Genomic DNA, 10,706 nt, shown 5'->3' with positions numbered 1-10,706 from the left:
AAAAAAAAACTTTATTTTCTTATTTTAGTACAAATAAAAAAATTTGTTTGGAAAATGATGAGGTAATTATAAAGATTAATTCTTATTTTGCCTTGATCCACACTAACCTCAATAGGTAACAAGTTAGGGGATTTTAAAAATGTATATTATGTACATATGGCCACACAAGGAGCTACTGTTCTGATTCTCTTCGCTGTGTCAAATGTGGAGGGACTCATCCTACCGCAAATTACACCAAATCACCTGAATTACCGGCAAAATGCGCGCTCTGCAACGGCGAACCTGCAAGCTACAAAGGTTGTATTGTATACAAAGAGCTTCAACAGCGTCGCCGCCAACCTCACAACACAAGAAATAACAATCAGCAGCAACAACCACCACCAACCAATCACCTTTCGCAGTCCATCAACCAGCCAACATCACATCCATCAACACAAATTCCAAGAACTCAACATCACTCATACGCAGAAGTGGCAGCTACTAATACAGGTAACACACCACCGCCAAACTTCTCCGACACCCAACAAACATCTAGCATTGATAACAATGTACTAACTAAATTTTTAGAAGACTTCAAATGCATAATAAACCCACTTATCTCTCTCCTCACAACAGTCATGACCAATCTTTTAAATGTCAAACAAAACATATAACTCATTTACCAACAACTCTCTCACGATCCTCTCATGGAACGCAAATGGCCTAAAAAATCACAAAGACGAATTCTTAATCACTCTACAAGAAAAAAAGAATTGATGTTGCATTAATATCTGAAACGCACTTTACAAACAACTACTCACTCAACCTACCAGGTTTCCGCTCATATCAAACTAACCATCCAGATGGAACTGCACATGCAGGTGCTGCTATTTATGTTAGATCATCACTTGCATCGCACCAACTAACCAATTTTCAAACAGACTACATCCAATCTTGCGCGGTATCCATATCAATTAATAGTATTCCTATCTCAATAGCAGCTATATACTGTCCTCCCAAACACGCCATACATTCAAATCAATTCGATCTTTATTTTCATACACTTGGTCATAACTTCATAGTTGGTGGCGATATAAATGCCAAACATATTCAATGGGGATCCGAAAGGAAACTCACTCTTACAAAGTATCACTCACAATACCCTACGAGTCATCTCACCTCCCAACCCCACCTATTGGCCAACGTCTCCTAGAAAGAGACCGAATATTTTAGATATATTTATAACAAAAATCCCTAGCACGCTCCACTCGTCGATTATAAATCTCCACGCTCCATGCTCAGATCATTCTCCCATTCTACTCACAATAGACTGTCAACCTTTGCCCAACCAATACAATGCACCATCGTTACATTCTCAAATCAACTGGGAAAATTTTCAAAAATCAATTCTACAAAAAACTAATCTAAAAGTCCGACTGAAAACCACAGCTGACATTGATGACGCTGTGAATCTCTTAACGTCCAATATACAAACCTCAGCATGGGAATCAGCTCTACCATCGAAACCACACACACCCACCACAATTCTTCCTTTATATATACATACCCTTATAGTACAAAAACGTCGCGCTCGCTGTTTATGGCAAAGAACTAAATACCCGGCTGATAAATGCCACTATAATGCACTCGCGCAAAATCTCAAACGCATCCTAGCAAATTATCGAAATGAATCTTATACTAAACACTTAATATCACTTACAACAAAAGACGGTTCTCTCTGGAAGGCAACGAAAAAACTTCTTCGCGTGCATAACCCTCCAGCTATCCTACGCGACGCCAGTGGCAATTGGGTACACTCTGACATGGACAAAGCTAATATATTCGCAAACCACCTCGCTGACACATTCCAACCACACAATACCATCCTTCTACCGGAAAAAATCAATGAAGTTGATCGATTTCTTGACATAGCGTTACAAATGTCCCTTCCTTCTAAAAACTTCTCTCCAGCTGAGGTAAAATATACAATTTCGAAATTTTCCCGAAAAAAGTCGTTCCGGATATGACCTAATAACAGCAGAAGTAGTTAATCAGCTCCCCAAAAAAGTTATCATACTTTTAACCTACATATATAATTCGATGCTCAGATTATCTTACTTCCCATTACTATGGAAGTATTCCTCTGTTATACTTATCCTGAAACCAAAAAAACCTCCAGACTGTCCATCATCCTACAGACCAATAAGTTTGCTACCAATACTATCAAAATTTTTTGAAAAAATGCTTCTAAAAAGACTTATTAAAATCGTTGAAGAAACAAAAGCATTACCCGACTCACAATTTGGTTTTCGTAGCAAACATTCCACCATCCATCAAATTCACAGGATAGTAGACAAGATATCTTTCTCCTTAGAGGAAAAACAATACTGTACAGGTGCTTTTCTTGACGTTTCCGAAGCGTTTGACCGCGTCTGGCACGCAGGTCTACTGTTCAAATTGAAGCTCATTCTACCAGCTAGCTACTACCTGATTCTGAAATTCTACCTAGAAGATCGCTTCTTCTCGGTACGTTACGGATCATCCACCTCCCCACCGAAACCAATCAACGAGTCCCTCAAGGTGCAGTCACTGCTCCTCTTTTATTCAACATTTTCATATCCGACCAACCAACAATACCCACTTCCTTTGTTGGTGATTTTGCCGATGATAAGGCAATAATAACCAACAATATCGACCCAATCACTGCCTCCCTCGACATCCAAGAACATCTCTCCCTCCTCGAACAATGGTATAAGGAATGGGGAGTAAAAATTAATGAATCTAAATCCATACATTGTACCTTCACTCTTAGGAAGAAAAAATGTCCACCTATCATCCTCAATGAACAAATTCTACCTGCCATACCATGCATTCGCTACCTAGGCATCACCATCGATCAACGTCTCACCTGGGCTCCACATGTACGTAATAAGCTCTTAACCCTAAACGATCGTTTTCGTCTTCTCCGTTATTTTCTTACTTCTCATCATATAAAATTATCCACTAAATTATTAATATGTAAACTCTACTTAAAACCATTTTGGACGTACGGAATCTAATTATAGGGCTCCGCTAAACCTACAAATGTCAACCGTATCCAGCGTTTCCAGTCGAAAGTCCTCCGCGCTATAACCAAAGCACCCTTCTACGTATCAAATCATACATTACATAACGACCTAACTATCTCTCCTGTCAACGATGTAGCTAAGACCTTCTACAGACGTTTTAATTTCAACCTACAAAACCACAAAAATCCTTTAATCAAAGAACTTGCGTCTATAAATATACCCGGCAACCCACAAAAAAGGTTGAAAAGGCGGTGGTGTAGGGACCTATTAGTCTAGACCAATCTAACTCATTTTGTTCTTCTTTCTATATCTATCTTTGCTATTTCCACTTATCCTTCCTTATGATATTTTCTAATATTGTTTAACACTTTTTCATTTTTTTTCTCATCTTCAACTGTAAAAGTGCCTTCACTGGAAGGTATCTTTAATCCGTCTTTCACGCCATAGTTATCTATTTCATCAATTTCACTTATTGTTCAAACTATGTAACAGATTGTGGAAATATAAATAAAGTAATAAAAAAAAACTTAATAGGACCATTAAATTATATTATTATATTATGGAATAGATTTAAATTTTCAGGTATTATTTTCATATTAATTTAACATGATTAAAACTATTATTGTTATAATATTTACACTATCAAAACAATATTGATTTATAATTAATTATTTCTATTTTGTGAGATTATTCATTATTCAATTAATTACATTTTATACCATATTATAAAAAAAATTAATAATTATAATTTATTTTCTATGAACATTTTTAACTATCAGCTTGTCAAAATAAATTTATTCTTCGTTCGGTTTCTATTAGTGGCGTAATTGTGGGGGGCAAGGGGGGAAGTGCCCCCTCTGACAATCTTTTGAAAGATAAAGGTATAATTTTGCCCTCCCCCCCCCAGATAATCCAACAGTACAAATAGCACCTTTTAATAATGAACTCTTATGGATATTATTTAACAATATTGGTATCTACAATTTATATTTATCTAAACCATAAAATAAATGAAAGAACTTATATAAAATTAAACAATTAGATGTAGTGTATAAAATACATACAATAAAAATATGTTTTAACTGTTGAGGGGGAGAGTTATCAGGGTTTTGGCAATAATAAATATATTATATTGCTAGGTTTTTTTCCAGTTACGCCACTGGTTTCTATTATGATACATTCTATTATTACAGTATAATACTTTTAATACTTTTGATATTGATACTCGTAATTATCATCATTTCGTATTTATAGTACGATTTTCGACGTTTTTCGATTCTGTGTACATAATTATATTATAATATTTGAGATAACTGATGATCGAGGCAAAAAACTCGAATTATTTTTTAATACAACTTAATATAATATCAGTTGTGAAGACACATTGTTTAACAAAATACATATTTATGAATAATATTCTTAATAAATCTTAATATGCATTATGAATTTTTTTTTTTCTTACTCTAGCACTTATTATAAATAAAAGACGTATAGATAGAACATATATTAAAGATTATAAATATATGATTTTTAACCAAAACTTACTTTTGCACGTCATATCATTTTTTTATTTAAAGTGCACTCGACGTGCGTGCAATTAATTTTTAAAACAATATAGTACATAGTACTTGAGTCGACAAAACTGTTGGAAAAAACAAATATAGCTGACGGTGATCAATATAGTGAAGGCTTATTCGGCATCATAAAGGCTTTGTTACAACTTTGGTATTTCATGGTGGGGCCTTTTTTGTGAAAAATACGTGTCATCGAATTCATATACGTTATTTAGTCATTTAGAAAAACTTACACGTTCAAGAGTTAACACACTCCCACACACATATTATTATTTAATAAAAATCAAGGGCAAGTCATAATGGAGGCTGAATATAACAATATTGTGAAAACCAAGAATTAAGTGAGCCATCGAATCGGCACACTCGAATTCCTTTTAGTTTGTAATTTTTTTTTTTTTTATTCATATGACAAGTTTGTAATGAATGTGATAAATCGTCGCATTCGTAAACTTACTCCAAGCGTAATAATTCGATTTACTGCTAAGTGTTTACAAATTCAATGTTCAAACAAGAAAATGTGTAATTCATAACTTTCGAAATGTTTTAATTTCAGTTAGAATGTAGTGTATATATTATTATTATTATTATTATTATTATTATTTGAAATCCGGTATTAAATAAGTATTAAGTCTTAAATTAAAAAATAAAATGTCTTATTGAATCCAAGTCCACAAATAATTATTAAGTGACATAATAATATTCACTTTTATCGACACTTTTCATGGCAGTTTTAATTTAAAACGCTTTTAAAGCAGATTAACTGCTTATCTAAAATTGAAATCACGAAATTCATTTTAGTATAAACTTATCAATATTTTATCATTTCAATCTTGGAAAGAGACGCGGTTGTTATGACTAAAATGAAAAAAGTAAAAATTCTCTATGGTACTTGTGGTGCTTGCAAGTTTTTGATATTATTGTTGTTTACTTGTGTTATCGAATAAAAAACCTGTATGCAGATATATGTGTGCGATAAATGTCGAGGTTATTTTTGGGTAATTTTTCATGAACGTTTTTTTTTATGTTTTATTTGTTCTCTAACCACAACACGGTAGTTGTGCGGTATTATCGATCAAAATTATATCGTGCATGTTATGATTTCGGTCCCGGATACGATTCCTTGTAGTTCTTGTAAAAAAATATATTATGTATACCTATTACACCGCGATAGAGGCGCTCCAATCGGATTTTTCCGGTCTCTGCATGCAATTCGTACCACTCATAGTTTACAACAATACTCGATTCTAGTAAGCAAACAATATTATTATTTTATTCAAGTGCAATAATAACGGTGGTGCGTTCAGGATAAAAAACGCCTTCGCCCCACTACATCGTCCATCCTACAATAGTAGTAATAATTATTACTTTTATTATAACAAACAAAACGTAAACTTGGCATCAGTACCGAGTTCGTACACCATTCGTCGTCACAATGGTTTGTCAGTGGTTTAAAATAAGGTTGAATATTATAGTACGCGTTTTTCTTGCGCATAGGACGGGAAATAATAAAACGTAAAACATTAACTGCAGCAGCGTACGGAGAATTAGTGACAATTACTATCCGCCGCAAGGTTGTTAAAAAAAAATGTTAAATTTAATTTCGTATACAAAACAACTGCTGTGTACGTTTTTATAAATCAAGTCGGAGAGTCCTTAAAAACTTCTGGCAAAAAAAAAATACATAATAGCTTTAAATGAATTCGTTAATTTCAAAACAATACAATCGTCACTTGAAAATATAATATTTTATAAATTATTTAGAGGTTTTAAATTTCAGTTAAAACTAATATCTATAGAACCAATCGATTTTACAAGAAAAGCCAAAGGGTTGTTCCAATCAATTTTTAATATTTTGGAGCTAAGTGGTTTAGCGGATTTTAATACAATAAACGGTTAATATTTTTTTTAATTGACGATGAAGATTGAGGGATTGGAGGGATTAAGTTAAACCGTTGAGATTTTCTAAATATTGGTTGAATATGCTCTTGTGTTCGTTACATTTGTGCTGTGAACCGATTAACGATAATTGTATTAATATATATTCAACATCACAGACATTGTCAGTCGAATAATTATTTATTTACGAATAGAAGACAGAGTCCTTTAGTGAAACACAGTAAATTAAAATATCAATAATAGTAAATAACCAATCGATAACAGAATAATCATTTTAAATATACTGAAAATTATACAGTGTTCTACACCGAAGAAAAAAATTATAAAATTATAATAATAATATTCTGGTAAAAATATTAAATATCCAATTTAATTAATTTACAACAAATATTTAATAATATTTTCATTCGTTGGATCTTTTAGTCGATAACTCTAAAATTCAGAAACATTAAACTGAATAAACGCAGTACACAAAAATGTAGTCGTAAAAATAATTAATTACTGACTAAAAACCCAGTTCGTCTCACTCGGTTGAAATCTAAAATAAAAAATTACATATTTTTTTTAATTTTTTTTTTTTTTTTATGGGTTTCCTCGTGGTTTAAAAATAAAAAGATTTTCGTGTACTAAAACGAAAATGTGCTAAACAACGGTGCATTACAATTAAGTTTATCGTTGAAGAAGTTAGAACACTATTGTAGTAGAGATGTTTTATTATTAAAAGCTTTTAATTTACATTTTTCGCTCTAAAGTTGGACGTACTCTCATGTTGAAATAAAATAGTTTATAAAAACTAAAACTATTATATTTTTATACATTCATACATGTATCCCATATTTTAAGATAAATATATCACAAGATGCATTTTTTATCTATAGATTACTTAATATTTTATAAAATGCAATATGTCTGTAGTACTGCTATGTACAATATATTGTATATGTACTGTATATTTATGTATAGGTACGTATTGAATATCAACGAAGTATATGTACAAAATATGTATTTACCAAAATCACATAATAATAATGTTATATTCATGATTGATTTGTTTATATTTGCTACATGTATAAATATGTTTAAAAATAAAAAACTAAATCGAATACATGCATAAATAATGTTTATAGCTGATAATACTAATGTGTGAATAAAAATATATGCCTAGAATTTATAGATAGTATATAGAGAATTTAATGCGACGTATTTTGTTTTAAACTTATACTTAGAAAAATATTTATAATAATACATTTACGTTGAACTGTCTTTTATTTTAATACTTTTACATTTATAGAATTTATATTGTAATTTTTTTTAATTTAAAAGTTTACTCGAGCACATTTTTAAATAAATCCTATACTTTGATTCGATATAATTTTGCTTTAAATGACGCGTTGAGGTTTACTGCCATGCAATGATTTAATAACATCTAAAACATTTATTATGTACAATATGATCGGTAAACATCATAAATATTTCATTGAATCACTGTAGTACGAAGTTGTTAATTAATTAAAAGGGATGTAGACAGTACAAATAATCATGTAAGAAAAGTTTTAAGCTAGACAAAACTGTGGGACTTAGGTTTAAAGGAATTTAATTTCGAAAATAAATTGATAATCTTCGACAACTTCACTAAAACATGGCCTAAGGAATTTTCATTATTACACCAATTAATGGCGTACTTTAATACACAAAATACATAAATTGTTGTTTTCCTAAGTTGTGAATATTTTATTGATTAATTAAAACATCGAAAATTCTTTTGGTCGTTTCCTAGCTAATACGGCGCCTCATTAAATTTTTTTTTTTTGTAGCCGTCAATCTCAAACCAACCAATTTGGTCTAAATTTTAACGTTTTCGACATTTTATTAACATGACGTGAATTCGATCTAATATTTTTCTTGACACACACCTGTGCATGCGTAAGTGTGTTATTACCCGTTCAAAGAAACTATTATGCCGTTTATTTTTAAAGATTAAAGGTTAAAGATAATCTTCTGAAATTATTAATTTTTCAATTTCTTTCTCAGTACCATAAAATTTAACGTCGAGAATTTCTTTTTATAAATTATTGAATCGTTATTTAATTTATTTTTACCGTGCTGACGTCTACTGCTCAATCATTTAAATGCTTACTTAATCAACAATAAGATACGCAGTTAAACGTGCAGCTAATCGATATGAGAACTGCATGTCAACCACATGCCTATGTTTTCCACATGACTGTCAACATAATCTCATACCCACGTGTTAAAACGGTACCCTTATCTTATCAAATGGTCAATCTTAATATTATGCACTGCACAGTATACTATAAGCCGGTAAGGCACTGGTTCCGGACATTAGACTTCTGTAGGGTTCTAATATTCTAGACGCATTTGAAAGCAATCTTGAAATCGATAGCGTATTCGGTGTATGACTACCACAGTTCTTAAAATATCATCGTGGGAATATTCGTTATAATAATCTACTACGGTCGTTCTTCAATACTTCTCACTAGTGTAGTAATACAGAAAAGGATAAAATATTGGATGAACTTTAATAGTCCTAAAAGTGAACTTCTTTAATTCTTACCTTTATTTCACTTCTCGTATAACATACAGATCTTGAATTGAAAAATATTTTAAAATAATTGAACACACTTATGAATATTTAAAACTCAGATATGATTGACAAGTCTCGTCAATACTCCGCAGGCGTAAAATAAAAAACGTGTTAATCTTCTTTGTATGGTGACCAGTAACCGATCGACGCTCTTGCTGGCGAGACAGGCCTATTTATGCCCTTTGGAGTATTAACAAGTTTGCCCTTCATACCGTCATTTATTGATAATTATTATAATTGTTTTTACAATTTTAGAAAATGTCTTAATATTAATAGTGTAATATTTATGTTGTTATCTTTTGACATTTGTTTGATTATATTGTGTGATGCTAGCCGACATCAATTGGGAATATGGAGGTAATTTTGATATAAATGAAATGTGTTCATTAAATAATTATAATGTAACTATCCGATGGTTTATTGTTGCCGCTTTAGACAATTATTTATTTTTAATAGAGTTGTTATTATATTAAATGTCAAAAGATATTATTATATAGTTAAAATTAATTTAATTTACTAATTATTAATACTATAACACATATGAGTAATATCACTAATGTTATGTTTTACAATATTATAACACTAGGAACGCGGTTTGAGAAAAAAAAAATAAGAAAAAGTTACCGGCCATAAATTTCTAACCAACCTTAGGTAGAATAACTTTGGTTCACTCACACGCTGATTGGGCAAAGTTTAACACGTTTTTCTATTTTCTTATTTTTTGCTCAGAATCTGAAACTACTCGCTAAATAAATGTATGTGTCATTTCCTATTGCACAGCAGGAGACACTTCATCCAAATCTCTCTAATTTATGGCCTATGTATTTCTTACAGGTATTATTTTTATAATATTCTTTATGATTCTGTCGGTATCCGTTCTTTTCAATTTTTATTTTACATATAATTTTCTTATTAAAATACATACTTGATTTCGTTTTTTCATAAATTAACGAAATTAATGTTGAGTGATACCTTATAATAAAATCATAGATATTTAAACAAATCCAGTGGTACGGAACAGATAAATAAAGTTAGAAAAAAGTATACACATGATATATATAATGTGATAATTATTTATTAAGCCTTTCAGGTATGTTAAATATTTGGTAATCTATTAAACCATACAACTTATGCTAACCTGTGCATGTACCACTGTTACATTTATTTTTATTTTGATTATTATCTTTTCACATTTCTTGTTTCAAAACGTCTATTGCAGCAATGATTTTATTCATCGGAATAAACGATCTTTTATAATTATTCTTTTGTTTGAACAAATAACATTATTTTTATATTCGATATAAATTAAGATGTTTTATAATGATTCCTTTACAAATGTAGGTAATTAATTTGAAAAACGTTATACTATTATATATTTATATAATAATTTATTTGAGTTATTTTAAAAGGTAATTAAAAACCAACACGGACAAATTAATTGAATAAAAACAGTAACTGTCAACCGCAAAATCACTCTCGATCCGTTTTGAAACTGTTTATTTTGGTGTTTAATTGAATGGAAAATTGGTTAGATGTTTGGAATAATTAAAACTATAATAAACAAAAAGTCATAGGCTTTTGCAC

This window comes from Sipha flava, unplaced genomic scaffold (genome assembly GCF_003268045.1).
Source record: "Sipha flava isolate LNK unplaced genomic scaffold, YSA_version1 221_pilon_pilon, whole genome shotgun sequence".
Taxonomy (NCBI): domain Eukaryota; kingdom Metazoa; phylum Arthropoda; class Insecta; order Hemiptera; family Aphididae; genus Sipha; species Sipha flava.
This window is presented reverse-complemented; position numbering follows the sequence as displayed.